This window comes from Entelurus aequoreus, linkage group LG21 (assembly GCF_033978785.1).
Source record: "Entelurus aequoreus isolate RoL-2023_Sb linkage group LG21, RoL_Eaeq_v1.1, whole genome shotgun sequence".
Lineage (NCBI taxonomy): Eukaryota > Metazoa > Chordata > Actinopteri > Syngnathiformes > Syngnathidae > Entelurus > Entelurus aequoreus.
Window position 1 is genome coordinate 25,371,912 of NC_084751.1, and position 16,864 is coordinate 25,388,775.

A 16,864-nucleotide genomic window follows, 5' to 3' on the forward strand; every position below is an offset into this window, starting at 1 on the left:
GAATGATAGACAAAATTCCAAAAAAGCTGCTGTGGGCTCTAGGGTTGAGTATCGAGTATCGATTGGAACCGGGACTAACTTTTCGATTCTCCCGGAATCGTTCAAAAGTTTAAATTTCGATTCCTATTTTCGATACCCAGTCTGCCGACCGGAAAAAAATATGTCCGCCGAACCGGAAGAAGAAGCCGCTGAACACCAACGAAGAAGCGCCCACCGCCGGAAGTGTTAGCATAGCCGAGCGAGTCAGTCAAGCTCAAGCATGGATAGCGGGCGTCGGCGGTCGAAAGTGTGGCTTTACTTTACAAAAAAAAATGAAATAACCGCGAAATAACAGAGCTCCATGTCCATCAAGAAACGAGTGGAGAGAGAGCTGCAGATGTACCAGGATGTTCCACCGATACTTATGTCTGACGACCCTGCTGCATGGTGGTGGTCCGGTGGAACCAACAAAAGACTTATCCTTTGTTGTCAGATCTCGTTTTCTCCTATTTATGCGTTCAAGCTTCTTCCACACCCAGCGAACGTGTATTTTCCACAGCAGGAGACACTATCTGTCCAGAACGCTCACGCATCCTGCCTGAGAAGGCGGATATGGTCATTTTCCTAAACAAGAACTGTCTCTGATTTTATACTGTACCTGCTGCTAATCTGGACTGGGTTTTGCAAGTTGTTTCTTATTGTTTATTTGCTTTTCTGCACCAGGTTAGCCCATCAGTGGGAGCACGGTAAAATTTTTAAGTACCTGCAGCATCATACACTTGTGTGTGTAAATGTGTTTTCATGAGGTTTCCTGCAGCATCATACACTTATGTGTAAATGTGTTTTCATGAGGTTTTCAAAAATAAAGCTCTCTTGAGGAAAGTGTACCCCTGGGAAAATGTATTCATAATTTATAATATTTATATTGAAGTTCATAGATTTGATATTTATATTCTAGTTGAAAACAGCCCTGTGAGGAATTTATAGTAAAGTTCACAAAAAGTTAATAGAATTAAAATTGATGGAGAATGTCAGACTATTTCATTCAGAAAGACTGTAGGTTAGCTAGCGCATTTAAAATATCCAAAACTTTTTTTTGACCCTGCCTCTTAAAAGAATCGGAATCGAGAATTGTCAGGAATCGGAATCGAAACAAAGAATCGGAATCGGAATCGTTCGAATTCAAACGATACCCAACCCCAGTGGGCTCCCCCTTTCAGGACAAAGTTCAAGGAGAAGGTTAGGAATGTGCTTTTTGTCTCTTATGCCATCCTGGGATTTCTTTAGGAGCTTCTCCTACTTTTTGTTTTTTATGAAGAACCCTAATCCTAAAAACTGGATCCTGCTTTCCTTGACTCACCACAGCTCCACGCTGGCCTAAAAGTAGGCAACCAAACATGCCCGGGTGTTGTTGACAAGTTACACACAAGTTAAAACAACCAACCTAATTATTATTGCGGTTGTGAACATGAAGGAAATGAGCATGGGGACTCTGAGCAAACACTGCATGTACGTTACACACTTGAATATTTCTTTCTTGGTCTGCTGTAAATGGTAAATGGGTTATACTTGTATAGCGCTTTTCTACCTTCAAGGTACTCAAAGCGCTTTGACACTATTTCCACATTCACCCATGCACACACTGAGGGCAGGAGCTGCCCATGCAAGGCCCTAACCACAACCAATAGAGCAACAGCACTATTTAATTATTTTTAAAGACCAGTATGTAATTATGTTGTTCAGGACACCTTGCACTGTGTAGGAATGTTAGGTTAGTTGGTGCATGCCTTTAATGGGTGTCATTGTGAAAACCAGAGCCTTTCCCTCGTCTTGCAGTTGGCGTCTGTGGTCTGCTGAGAACGCGGACTGGCCCTGAGTTGTGCTGAGTTGTGCGCAGATTGGCAATGATCTTGTCACAGGTGCATGACGAAAGGAGGTAAGGTGTTCTTTCTCACCTGCCTGACATGATCTAGGGTCGGATGTCCAAATATCCAGGGGCTGTTTGCGGCTCGCAGCTAATTTTTAACGGCCCATGACACATTCTGAAAATACTTTCAAAAGACATAAAAACATACAAAAGTGGAAAAAAAAATAAACGGGTAAAATGGAATGAAAGAAAGTAGCTATGTTGACTCTAATAGCACAAAGCTGCCATGAAGGATGTTTGTTTTTCTTTAAAGCTGTCAGTGCTGAAAAAAGTAATAATTAATCAAAATCAATGTTACGAATTGTTAAATTTTCAAGGCTCCAATTTCTTCACATCTAATATTTTTGGGAAAATATTGCACTTTTTGTGTGCGTGCCATATCAAAACTAATGTTTTCTTTTATAGAAAGGGCATTAAACAAACATGAAACATACATATCATTTATATATATATATATATATATATATATATATATATATATATATATATATATATATATATATATATATATATATATATATATATATATATATATACTAGGGCTGGGAATCTGATCAGTCATACTGGAAATACACACAAATTACAGATGTGCTGTCTATCATTCACAATCTATTTATAAGACATGAAGACATTAGTTTTTTGTTTTTTTATGTATTCTAAGTCATAAGTAAATAAATACATAAATAGTCCGTCATTAGGGGCTCTCTATTCCGCCCACAAAACCCTCTAAATAACCATCTAAAATCCGCCAACAATACTCTCTATGCATATCGTGAAAATAGACTTAGTTTATAATCTTTATTATTACAAGTGCTAAACTTTATATAAAGTCTACCGTTCTAAAATCCAATGTTTTCCTTTTTCTAGTATTGATAAAATAGATCGATTCCCTTTTTAAACGATCTTGGATCGATACCTATTAGAGAGGGAAACTATTTAGGAATATAAATCGCTATGTCGATTTATCGATCAATCGTTACACACCTAATATACATACATACATACATATGTCATCTTTTGTTTGACATGTTTACACTCACTGTCCATGCCACTTATGGACATTTCATATTTTCAAAAGTAGGGCCTGGGCTAATATCTTAGTAACAAGTGCTCATCTGTGCATGCAAAATATGCTTGATAAATGCGTTCTTATTTTTCCAACAGTGCCATCAACTTCCCCTCATGTTTCAGAGGAAGTCAAAGATGAAGAAGCCACGTTTGAGTCTGCATCCACCTCATCAACAGCAGCCTGAGTCCACACCACTTATCAGTGCTGGTGCAACACAAGCTTGGAAGTATGTTCAAATAGAAACATTATGTTTATCGTCTATTTAAGAAAGTTATTTTCCGTGTGTACATATTTTCTAAATGCTATTTGCATATTTTATATTACATTTTGTATATACTGGTATATTTATATTTATTCAAGATCATTTGTATTGTTATCTTGTAAGTTGTATTCATGTTAATTACTCATTTGATATCATCTATACATATACACTTTTTTAAAATCATTTTTAATTTAATTTAAAATGTTTAGGTTGGCCAACTCAGTTGCAGACCATCTCCTAAATGATTGGTCAAAAGTACAACAGGGCGCCATGTTTGCTTCCAACTTTGATCTGGCCAGAGTTGGAGCTTTGCGTACAATACATATCCTCATTCGATTGATCTTTTACCAATTTTTTTTTGTATTTTCGCCGTGAAAACATGCTCTGTTGTGTGGCATGGAGCTGCTCCACTCACAAAAACTGCGGGAAGCCTTTGCGTCACATTTCCCGCAACCCAGTAAAGAGAAAATCATGGGAAGTGAAGGTTTGCCGTAAAGGCTGGAGTGCCAATGACAACAATATCTTGTGCAAAATCAGATAACTAGAAATCGTCCATTTTTGACCTTCTTCACCACAACGTATACAAAATGTACTACCACTGACGCTAGACATATTTTTACTTATGTTATAGGCAGAACCTCTTTATCCAGAGAGGTATACTGTGTGTATATATATATATATATATATATATATATATATATATATATATATATATATATATATAAATACACTGAAATGGGCCTGACAAGTACCTGTGACTTCTTCCTGTCCCATTTAACTAGGTGTTGGTTCCACACCTGGCGCAGTTGCCAAGGCTTAACACCCAATTAATTATACCCAACTATGATTATAATGACGGGCGTTCATAGCAGTCAATAACAGACAGTTTAGTTTAGTTTCAGCTGCTCTGCACAAAGCTTTGCATGCGCCTGTTGCAAAGGAGATATATTCATGAACAAAGTTATTTAAAAAATGGATTATATTATTCCCTTGTAGCTGTTCTGGTGAGTAAAATCATGACTTCTTCTTTTTTGTAAACTGTGTATTTGACTCCACGCTTGCATAATGACTTGTTTCGGACAAGAAAGAGGGTGGCTAATGTTAGAACACAACTATAAACTTAAGCTTTGCAATTGCACAACATTAAAGAAAAAAGGGCTTACGAGAGCGTTTCTCATGAGAGAAACTTGGCTCAAGAGAAGCACCGTTTGGGAGAAGATTTTTTGAAGTGCCACCCAAAGTGTTTTCAAGGTAAAATGAGAGTGACACCTGTCATCAGTTAGTCCACTTCTGCCTTAAATCTAGCATTGTTGCAGCTCAGCGTGTTGCAGTGCCACACATAAGAGTCAAGCCGTGATTTGAAACAAAAGTAGTCCGAGAGAGGTTGGTCTTTTGTCGGTGGGATTAACCCTGAACTAGGCCCAACATTGTCAAAATCTCACCCAAATGATGTGCACTGGATATTAGTTAAAGTAACTATGTAAAAAAAAAAAAAAAAAAAAAAAAGGGGGGGGGGGGGTCAAAAAGTGTATACTTCTTCCCATTACCCTTTTGAGATATGTTTAATACATGTTTATTTTATTTTATTAATTAAAAATTGTATTTTATTTTTTGTGAAATAATATTGCCATTGAGCACAAGATTGTTCACTGGAGATATGTATGTATATTATGTACTACATTTTTGATGTGAAGCTGACTATGGCATACTTAATAAACAACAACTTACGTGCCAGTTAGTGCTGCAAAAAACAGAATAATAAAGTCAAGTATTATTTTTTTTGGTTGTTTGAAAAAGATCATGTTAATTAGCACATACCTTTCCAGCGTGCTGGTATTCTTAAATGTCTTTGTTTCCGTGCCAGTTAAACCCTATGGAGTACCCTGGCACACGCAGCTCAAATGAGCGCTTTATCTAATTATGTCTTTGGTTTGACCCTACAGACATTCTCCTTACCACATTTTACATCTACTGGACCTGTTCTACATGCTTTTATCACTCTGCTCACTCCCAACTCGTTTTACTCCTCATCTCTTGGCAGGTAAGAGAATATTTTTAGAAAAATGTACATTTAATATGTAAGATCACATTTGAGTGCAAATGACACATAAAAATGCTTTGTTGTTGTAGAATAGTTCCAAACAGTCATTTCCAGAGAGTATGGACAACTCTGTTTCAGAGTTGGTCCCAAACAAGGCACCCTGTGGTTATCAAAAAAACGGTTCATGTTCAGGTTGCCAGTTCCTTGGAACGAACCGGTTCCCTTGACAGTTGTACGTTCCCTTGACAGTTTTACGGGTTAAGGATGACGTCATCATGCAACGTGCGTAGTGATGTCTTTTAGGAACAAACACTCTAAAGTTGACTGTATTTCACGGGAAAAGATTGCAACATGGCTACTTGAAATAATTCCAATGCTGCTGGTTCATCAAGAGAAGGACATACGAGCAATATGCTGAAACATTTGAACACACAGCATGCAATAATTATCAATGAAAGCGGGGGCTGAATTGTAGCGTCCCGGAAAATTTAGAGCTGCAAGGGATTCTGGGTATTTGTTCTGTTGTGTTTATGTTGTGTTACGGTGCGGATGTTCTCCCGAAATGTGTTTGTCATTCTTGTTTGGTGTGGGTTCACAGTGTGGCGCATATTTGTAACAGTGTTAAAGTTGTTTATATGGCCACCCTCAGTGTGACCTGTATAGCTGTTGACCAGAGGTGGGTAGAGTAGCCAGAAATTGTACTCAAGAGTACTGCTACTTTCGAGTTTTATTACTCAAGTAAAAGTAAGGAGTAGTCACCCAAATATTTACTTGAGTAAAAGTAAAACGTATGTTGTGAAAAAACTACTCAAGTACTGAGTAACTGATGAGTAACCTGTTCGTTTAATGCTGAAGGCAACAAATAATGCACAAAAACATAAAAATAGCAATGAACAAATTCAGAGCCAGGAATATCTCTTAAGCAACTAAAACAATAATATATTAAATAATAATACATTAAAATAAAAAAATAAAAAGGCAAATTGAGCCACAATAACTTAACAGCACCATAGGCTCAGTAGGCAGAGATTACAAAGGAAAGTAACAAGTTCGCCTTTTCGCAAACCATAAACTCTGATAGGTGTGGGCTGCATCTGGGAACACACTGTGCACTTCTGATTAGTGTGTGTGTGTGTGTGTGTGTGTGTGTGTGTGTGTGTGTGTGTGTGTGTGTGTGTGTGTGTGTGTGTGTGTGTGTGTGTGTGTGTGTGTGTGTGTGTGTGTGTGTGTGTGTGTGTGTGTGTGTGTGTGTGTGTGTGTGTGTGTGTGTCTTTGTTACGTTCCCAGATGACTCAGAGTCTAGGGATCGTAGGGGAACGCAACATAAAAGTGTATAAACCAAATGAGTTGTAAATTAAAGACACCGAAGCCAAAAATTGAAAACAAAAACTAGTGTTATTGAAAAGTAACCATGGGGGGTGGGGGGTTACAACAAGACACAACACTAGCCTAGCCTGGGAATACAGGTGCTGTCAAAGAAATGAACAAAACATACCAAAATACACCTAAAAAAAGAAAGGTAAGCTGACTAACTAAAGCTATTTAATTAGCATAAACCAAAAACCTACCTACCTACTCTAGCCAAAGAGGGGTCCAAAACATACAAGGGTGACAGCCACCACTAAGCCTGGTGTCTCTATACACAAACAAATCCTACGTGTGTAGTGTATAGAGGCCTCTGTCTAACCTTTCCCAAGACTAGGCTGCAGATACTTACAAAAGTTGAAAGTTAAAACAAAAAGGAAGTCAAAAAAACAGGTGGCACGAGTTTAGCAAAAAGCTTAACAAAAATGATTACAAAACAAAGTAGCGTCAAAGACAAAGTAGCGTCTCTCAAAGCTCCACACAGCATGTCAGAAAAAGAAATTCACCTCATCCAGTGGTGAGCAGGTGGTTTTAAGCAGCACAGGAGGATGAATGGTGGCTGGCTGATCAACAGGTGAAATGAGGAGCAGCTGGGAATAGGAACCGGTTGATTGGCAGCAGAGGCAGTGATTGAGTGTGACCTGTACAAACAATAGAAGAAGAAACACAAAACAAACAAACCACCACTACGTGGAACGTAGCACTCTCTATGAGGCTGCAGTGCGTTAATAAATGTCCCCACACGATGTACATTTGACAGTGATTCATTGCAGGGAAGCTAACATCAGCCTACGGTGACAGCCAAAATATCTACTAACGTTACTTACCGCGATGTGCTTCCTCAAATTTGACGTTGAGTTCATGTAAGCGGAAATGTCCACTTGTTTGGGGAGACACATAAGACAACGCATTACATAACTGTTTTTTTGGTTGTCTGAAGCGTGAACATCGATTTTATGTGAGGCCAGGGGTGTTTGCATTCGTTGTTGTCTCTGCTATTGTGTTGTTGTTTGCCGCTGAAACTTTATGTGCAGTTAATCATGTGACTGCCTGGCTCTGTTTGATTGGTGAAACGGAGTCCAACGTCACCAGTGACTGCATTTGATTGGTGAAACGCGGGCATGCGATAGATCCTACTTTGAAGGTCTGTCTGAAAAACCAAAACAAACAAAGCGTGCATTAACAGATCGATAAAAATCAGTAGCGAGTAGCGAGCTGAATGTAGATAAATGGAGCGGAGTAAAAGTAGCGTTTCTTCTCTATAAATATACTCAAGTAAAAGTAAAAGTATGTTGCATTAAAACTCCTCTTAGAAGTACAATGTATCCCAAAATCTACTCAAGTAGATGTAACGGAGTAAATGTACCACGTTACTACCCACCTCTGCTGCTGCTGTGATAAAATGGCAACCAAGGTAATCAAAAAGGTTAACCAACGAACGAGATTTCTCTACAGAATTTCCTCTCTGGTCAACAAAAGCACCTTGAGGATTCTGGCGGGAACTCTCGTTCAACCCTTTTTCGATTACGCATGCACCTCTTGGTACCCTAGCACCTCCAAAACCCTCAAATCTAAACTCCAAACATCTCAGAACAAGCTAGTCAGGTTACTTCTATACCTCCACCCCAGATCCCACCTCACTCCTACCCACTTCTCTAAAGTGGGCTGGTTCAAGGTGGAGGACAGAGTTAAACAACTTGCACTGAGCCTAGTCTATAAAATCCGCTACACCTCCCTGATACCGAAGTACATGTCAAACTACTTCCTTAACGTAAATGACTGCCATAACCACAACACCAGGGGGTGCTCCACTAACCACGTTAAACCCAGATTCCGAACTAACAAAGGTCTTAACTCATTCTCTTTCTATGCCACATCTATGTGGAATGCGCTCCCAACAGGTATAAAAGAAAGGGCATCTCTATCCTCCTTCAAAACCGCAATAAAAGTTCACCTCCAGGCAGCTACAACCCTAAACTAACACCCTCCCCGGATTGCTAATAATCAAATGTAAACAATCAAATGCAGATACTTTTTCTATTTCTTATGCCTTCTGATCTCTCTCTCTCTCTCTCTCTCTCTCTCTCTCTCTCTCTCTCTATCTCTTTATGTCCACTACTTGTTGTCCATATGCCCCCCCCCTCCACACCCCTGATTGTAAATAATGTAAATAATTCAATGTGATTATCTTGTGTGATGACTGTATTATGATGATAGTATATATGATAGTATATATCTGTATCATGAATCAATTTAAGTGGACCCCGACTTAAACAAGTTGAAAAACTTATTCGGGTGTTACCATTTAGTGGTCAATTGTACGGAATATGTACTTCACTGTGCAACCTACTAAGAAAAGTCTCAATCAATCAATCAATCAAACCAAGTATGCCTTGCATTCGCTTGTGTGTGTGAAAAGCCGTAGATATTATGTGACTGGGCCGGCACGCAAAGGAAGTGCCTTTAAGGTTTATTGGTGCTCTGTAACTCTCTCTAAGTCCGTGTACACAGCAGCGTTTTAAAAAGTCATACATTTTACTTTTTGAAACCGATACCGATAATTTCCGATATTACATTTTAAAGCATTTATCGGCCGATAATATCGGCAGTCCGATATTATCAGACATCCCTAAAACTCATTATAGGTAAAGTGAGATATGTCAAGCCTTTTTGTTATAATTGTGATCATTATGGCTTACAGATTTTGAAACCTCACATTTTCTGAGATTTTCAATTCAAGGTTTTCATAAACTCTAAGCCACAATCAACATTATGATAAAAAAAAAATAAAAGGCTTGACATATCTAACTTTGCATGTGATAAATTAATATCACATTATACAAAATGTTACATTCTCATGTACAGAAGAATATTAATTTCTTATATTTATGTTCAAAAAAGTATTTTTTGTCTATGCTATGTATGTGCCTCTAAAGACCTCACTGTAGGCTTTGTAAGGTCATGTTACCTCTAAACTAAATTGACGCTAAAATTCCTTTTTTACCTCTTTTTTTACAAAATAAGAATCGATAAGACAACCGTTAGGGAACCGAATCGTTAAACAGAATCGTAAGTGGAACAGAACCCGAAAAAGTCCTTTCGATTCCCATCCCCAGTAACAATGCCGTCATCTTGTCTTTAGTAGAGTAAACAGGGCCGTCAATGTTAATGCGTTAACGCATGTGATTAATAAAAAGAAATGATCGCGTTATCATGAATGAATGAAGATTAATCAGTGTTTGTTTTGACCGCCGGAAGGCAGCGCTTATAGCACAGGCAGTGATCACGACACACGCGAGTGTGATAATAGTTAGAGCGATGTGCTTTGTGCCCTTCAAAACAAACTACGGCTGAACTTTAGATGCAACTGAAGTAATTAGTTAGTATTGCAGCGACAAACTTTCTTATTATTGGCGCACATCAAGTTTAAATAGCATCTTAAAGGCCTACTGAAAGCCACTACTACCGACCACGCAGTCTGATAGTTTATATATCAATGACGAAATCTTAACATTGAAACACATGCCAATACGGCCGGGTTAACTTATAAAGTGAAATTTTAAAATTCCTGCCACACTTCCGGTTGAAAAACTCCTTTGGATATGATTTATGCGCGTGACGTCACAAAATCCACGGAAGTGATTGTACCCCATCGACCCGATACAGAAACCTCATGTTTTCTTCGACAAAATTCCACAGTATTCTGGACATCTATGTTGGTGAATCTTTTGCAATTTGTTTAATGAACAATGGAGGCTGCAAAGAAGAACGTTGTAGGTGGGATCGATCGGTGTATTAGCGGCTAAGTACAATACTTACAGCAACACAACAAGGACTACTTACTACGCCTAGCTGATGCTTGCCGCCAAACCCACAGATGAAGTCCTTCGTCGCGCCGTCGATTGCTGGAACGCAGGTAAGCACAGCTGTTGATGGGAAGATGAGGGCTGGCTGGCGTAGGTGGAGCGCTAATGTTTTTATCATAGTTCTGTGAGGTCCGGTTGCTAAGTTGCTAAATTAGCCTTAGCGTCGTTAGCAACAGCATTGTTAAGCCTTACCAGGCTGAGAATTTTTAACCGTGTAGTTACATGTACATGGTTTAATAGTATTGTTGATCTTCTGTCCATCCTTCCAGTCAGGGGTTTATTTCTTTTGTTTCTATCTTCATTTGAGAACGATGCTATCACGTTAGCTCAGTAGCTAAGTGTGTCACCGATGTATTGTCGTGGAGATAAAAGTCACTTTAAATGTCCATTTCGCGTGCTCGACTCTCATTTTCAAGAGGATATAGTATCCGAGGTGGTTTGAAATACAAATCCGTGATCCACAATAGAAAAAGGAGAGTGTGTGGAATCCAATGAGCCAGCTTGTACCTAAGTTACGGTCAGAGCGAAAAAAGATACGTCCATCACTGCCTCTCTAGTCATTCACTGTAACGTTCCTCATCTACGAATCTTTCATCCTCGCTCAAATTAATGGGGTAATCGTCGCTTTGTCGCTCCGAATCTCTCTCGCTCCATTGTAAACAACGGGGAATTGTGAGGAATACTAGCTCCTGTGACGTCACGCTACTTCCGGTACAGGCAAGGTTTTTTTTATCAGCGAGCAAAAGTTGCGAACTTTATCGTCGATTTTCTCTACTAAATCCTTTCAGCAAAAATATGGCAACATCGCGAAATGATCAAGTATGACACATAGAAAGGATTTAGTAGTTAACATCGATGATAAAGTTTTGGTCGCTGATAAAAAAGCCTTGCCTGTACCGAAAGTAGCGTGACGTCACAGGTTGAAGGGCTCCTCACATTTGCACATTGTTTACACCAGCAGCGAGAGCGATTCGGACCGAGAAAGCGACGATTACCCCATTAATTTGAGCCAGGATGAAAGATTTGTGGATGAGGAACGTGAGAGTGAAGGATTAGAGTGCAGTGCAGGACGTATATTTTTTCGCTCTGACCGTAACTTAGGTACAAGCTGGATCATTGGATTCCACACTCTCTCCTTTTTCTATTGTGGATCACCGGTTTGTATTTTAAACCACCTCGGATACTATATCCTCTTGAAAATGAGAGTGGAGAACGCGAAATGGACATTCACAGTGACTTTTATCTCCACGACAATACATCGGCGAAACACTTTAGCTACCGAGCTAACGTGATAGCATCGTGCTTAACTGCATATAGAATCAGACGAAATAAGCCCCTGACTGGAAGGATAGACAGAAGATCAACAATACTACCAAACTCTGGACCTGTAACCACACGGTTAATGCTGTACCGCCTGGCGAAGCCTAGCAATGCTGTTGCTAACGACGCCATTGAAGCTAACTTAGCTACGGGACCTCCACAGAGCTGTGCTAAAAACATTAGCTCTCCACCTACGCCAGCTCTCATCTGCTCATCAACACCCGTGCTCACCTGCGTTCCAGCGATCGACGGCGCGACGAAGGACTTCACCACAAAGATTGGTGCGGTCGGCGGCCCGGAGACGGAGAAGGTCAAGGTGAGGACAGCGCCGCGGCGGCGGACGTTGTAGCTTTCGACGACACCCCGGCCGCCATCAGAGTCTGCAAGAAACATATATTTCCCCAAAGTTACGTACGTGACATGCACATAGCGCCACGCACGTACGGGCAAGCGATCAAATGTTTGGAAGCCAAAGCTGTACTCACGGTAGCGCGTCTGCTATCCAACTCAAAGTCCTCCTGGTTGTGTTGCTGCAGCCAGCCGCTGATACACCGATCCCACCTACAGCTTTCTTCTTTGCAGTCTCCATTGTTAATTGAACAAATTGCAAAAGATTCACCAACACAGATGTCCAGAATACTGTGGAATTTTGCGATGAAAACAGAGCTGTTTGTATTTGGATACAATGGTGTCCCAATACTTCCGCTTCAACCCTTGACGTCACGCGTCAAGGGTCAACGTCATCATACCTAGACGTTTTCAGCCGGAAGTTTCCCGGGAAATTTAAAATTGCACTTTATAAGTTAACCCGGCCGTATTGGCATGTGTTGCAATGTTAAGATTTCATCATTGATATATAAACTATCAGACTGTGTGGTCGGTAGTAGTGGGTTTCAGTAGGCCTTTAAAGGCCTACTGAAATGAATTTTTTTTATTTAAACGGGGATAGCAGATCCATTCTATGTGTCATACTTGATCATTTCGCGATATTGCCATTTTTTTGCTGAAAGGATTTAGTATAGAACAACGACGATAAAGTTCGCAACTTTTGGTCTCTGATAAAAAAAAGCCTTGACCCTACCGGAAGTAGCGTGACGACACCGGAGGAAGGACTGCTCATATTTTCCTATTGTTTACACCAGCAGCGAGAGAGATTCGGACCAAAAAAGCGACGATTACCCCATTAATTTGAGCGAGGATGAAAGATTCGTGGATGAGGTACGTGAAAGTGAAGGACTAGCGTGCAGTGCAGAACGTATCTTTTTTCGCTCTGACCGTAACTTAGGTACAAGCTGGCTCATTGGATTCCACACTCTCTCCTTTTTCTATTGTAGATCACGGATTTGTATTTTAAACCACCTCGGATACTATATCCTCTTGAAAATGAGAGTGGAGAACGCGAAATGGACATTCACAGTCACTTTTATCTCCACGACAATACATCAGTGAAGCACTTTAGCTACTGAGCTAACGTGATAGCATGGGCTTTACTGCAGATAGAAACAAATAAGTCTCTGACTGGAAGGATAGACAGAAGATCAACAATACTACCAAACTCTGGACATGTAACTACACGGTTAATGCTTTCCAGCCTGGCGAAGCTTAACAATGCTGTTGCTAACGACGCCATTGAAGCTAACTTAGCTATGGAACCTCGACAGAGCTATGCTAAAAATATTAGCTCTGCACCTACGCCAGCCAGCCCTCATCTGCTCATCACGACCCGTGCTCACCTGCGTTCCAGCGATCGACGGTACGACGAAGGACTTCACCCAATCACCGATGCGGTTGGCAGCCCGGAGACGGAGGAAGTCAAGGTGAGGTCGTTCGGCTAGCGCGTCTGCTATCCTCAAAGTGCTCCTGGATGTGTTGCTGCAGCCAGCCGCTAATACACCGATCGCACCTACAGCTTTCTTCTTTGCAGTCTTCATTGTTCATTAAACAAATTGCAAAAGATTCACCAACACAGATGTCCAGAATACTGTGGAATTTTGGGATGAAAACAGAGCTTTTTTGTATTGGATTCAATGGGTCCGAATACTTCCGTATCAACCGTTGACGTCACGCGCATATGTCATCATATCTAGACGTTTTCAACCGGAAGTGTGGCGGGAAATTTAAAATTGCACTTTACAAGTTAACCCGGCCGTATTGACATGTGTTTCAATGTTAAGATTTCATCATTGATGTATAAACTATCAGACTGCGTGGTCGGTAGTAGTGGGTTTCAGTAGGCCTTTAAAGCGAAACATGAACGTAAGGATGGTGTCGCTAGCATGAATGCTATATGGACAGCAAACTGAGGACAACAAACTATGCTGGCTGAGTTTATCTGCGTTTACCACCGATAAATTAAACTATGCCTATTGGAAATGGACGGCCACTGCATGTAGGACATTAACATCTGTGAAGACCAAGTGTAATACCAATCGTATTACCCTCATTTTGCCAAAATCGTCATTAGCTTTGGACCAACAATTACGGAGAAATTGTGACTTTTGTGTGAAGTATGTCAACTGTGGTGGCTGCCTTCAATGTATTTGTAATCACGTCTGTGATTTTACTCTTGCTTTTATGAATATTTTATATTGTTTTTGTTGTGGCGACTATGGATGTATGGATGAATTTTTATTGTCATTGCACAAGTACTGTTGGAGCCTAGTACTGTTGGAGCCTATCTATATTATTTATTTATTAAAAAAAATTGACAGTGGTAAATAAAATAATGCCAACAATGATGTTGATTAATTATTGAATGTTTTAGATGAATTATGATTGACTGATTGTTTTCAGCTGCTCACGGTCCTCCTCCTGTTGAGACCGTCCTCCTCCTATGATTAAGGAGAGAGGACAGTTGGGTGCTCCTTTTGTCTTTCTTTCTTTCGTTTATTTCGAACATGAACACACTTACAGCATAATACATCACACAGTTTCATATCATTTCACTTTACATCATGTCCGAAAAGGAGTAGGAAGAAGCAAAGCTTATTTAATCCTACCCCTTTCCCACTTCAGAGCGTTTACAAATATATAGAATTATTTACTGACCTTTTTATGATAAAATAACATCTGTGAATTAGTATACATAACAGTTTTGTAATATGTAAATAATTCAGTCATTATTAACATACTGAAATGAAGAATATCTTATTTTCAATAAGGTTGAAAGTATTTCTCATAATTTTTCTTCTTTCTACTTTGTAAGCACTATTAATTTGAACAACCTCTTAAACTATCATATCAGTACAATGTTTAACTTAATTATTTAATTCATTCCATAATTGAATTCCACTTACTGATATGCTAAAGGTTCTAAGTGTTGTACGAGCATACAAATGTTTTAAATTAGATTTTCCTCTAAGGTTATATTTCTCCTCTTTAGTTGAGAAGAATTGTTGTACATTCTTTGGTAGCAGGTTATAGTTTGCTTTGTACATCATTTTAGCTGTTTGCAATTTTACCAAATCACCGAACTTTAATATTTTTGACTCAATAAATAAAGGGTTTGTATGTTCTCTATATCCAACATTATGTATTATTCTAACTGATCTTTTTTGTAACACGGTTAGCGAATGTAGCGCACATTTGTAGTTATTTCCCCATATTTCTACACAATAACTCAGATATGGTAACACTAGTGAGCAGTAGAGAATATGAAGTGATTTTTGGCCCAGGACGTATTTTGCTTTATTCATTATTGAAATGTTTTTTGCCACCTTATGTTGTTTGTTTTGTATATGCGATTTCCAGTTCATTTTATCATCTATTAATATTCCCAAAAATCTGGTTTCTTTTACCTTTTCAATATCTACTCCATCTATTTGTATTCGTGTATGATGCTCTTTTCTGCTGTTACCAAATAGTATTATTTTAGTTTTACTGAGATTCAAAGATAGTCTGTCTTTGTGAAACCATTTTTTTTATTTGTTCATTTCTTCTGTTATTATTTGTATTATCTTCTGTGTTCTCTCCTGAACAGAAAGCAGTTGTGTCGTCTGCAAATAAAACTAACTTTAAGTCCTTTGTAACTATATAAAGATTAAACAATCTCGGTCCCAGTATTGATCCCTGCGCTACACCGCAAGATATATCTAGCCGTGTTGACATAGTTTCACCCATCTTCACATATTGCTTCCTGTTGGTTGAATAGCTTCTTACCCAGTTCAAGACCAAACCTCTGATGCCACATCGTTCTAATTTTTGTATTAAAATATGATTAATTGTGTCAAATGCTTTTGTTAAGTCCATGAATACTGCGGCCGCACATTCTTTACCATCTATAAACTAGTCTTAATTTTAAAGAAATACACTTGTTATGCCCCACAATGTTATTTTCTAAGACACCTAGTGGTGGAAATCAGTTTTGCAGTTTGTGTTCTATTTTGACCCTCCTGTCCTGCCGTAGTCCGCTTAGTGAGGGTGTGTTTCAGAGAGCAGTAGAGAACAGTTGAGAGCAGATGTCAAACAAACAGCACGTACTGCAGGCTTTAAGCTTTCTTTTCGACTTTGAAGACTTTGAAGGTCTAAACCTGTAAGTTTATGTGAATGTAACATGCATATGTATATGTGGCACATTATTTGTGCATTTTCAGTTTAAGACTGCTTTAGTAAGATATTTGTGCCCATTGTTGAAAGCTAATTACTGGCAGCATTTTGTTGGTTTGGATGCTATGTAAACATGTATGTTGTATATAGACGTATGCTGAATGTAAAATGTTTGTTTATGTGTTTTTGTTCACAGTTTTACAAAATATAAGATTGATCCTTCACTAAAAAGACCTAAACTACACTAGACGCTTGGGACTCTTTTTTCATCAAGGATTATATCATGTTAGCTATCTGCTAAGCTAACCAACAAAAAGCAAGAACAGAATAGTAAAAAGGTTTAACATTCAGTCTGCTTACAAAGGAAAGTGAGCCATTACAACTGCAGACCAGAAAGACATTCAACAACATATCATGGATGATCAAAACCTTAAACCTGAAGATCGAGGTGCACCTTCTGAACGCTCCAGTCGTACTAATCACTCTGGCA

At 39.2% G+C, this 16,864-nt stretch overlaps 1 protein-coding gene across 7 annotated transcripts in view; it reads left to right on the top strand.

Annotated features, from left to right (window-relative positions):
• LOC133638549 (CMP-N-acetylneuraminate-beta-galactosamide-alpha-2,3-sialyltransferase 1-like) overlaps positions 1–16,864 on the top strand; it is a 143,222-nt gene that overhangs the window by 78,937 nt on the left and 47,421 nt on the right. For 4 of the 7 annotated variants that reach the window (XM_062031267.1, XM_062031265.1, XM_062031272.1 and 1 more), the window contains exons 2-4: positions 1,816–1,915; positions 3,071–3,201; positions 5,181–5,278. The gene's annotated coding sequence lies outside the window, so the exon portion shown is untranslated. Of the gene's footprint in view, positions 1–1,815; positions 1,916–3,070; positions 3,202–5,180; positions 5,279–16,281; positions 16,361–16,864 lie in introns of those variants that run through there. The other 3 variants (XM_062031269.1, XM_062031268.1, XM_062031270.1) reach the window with 3 other exon arrangements.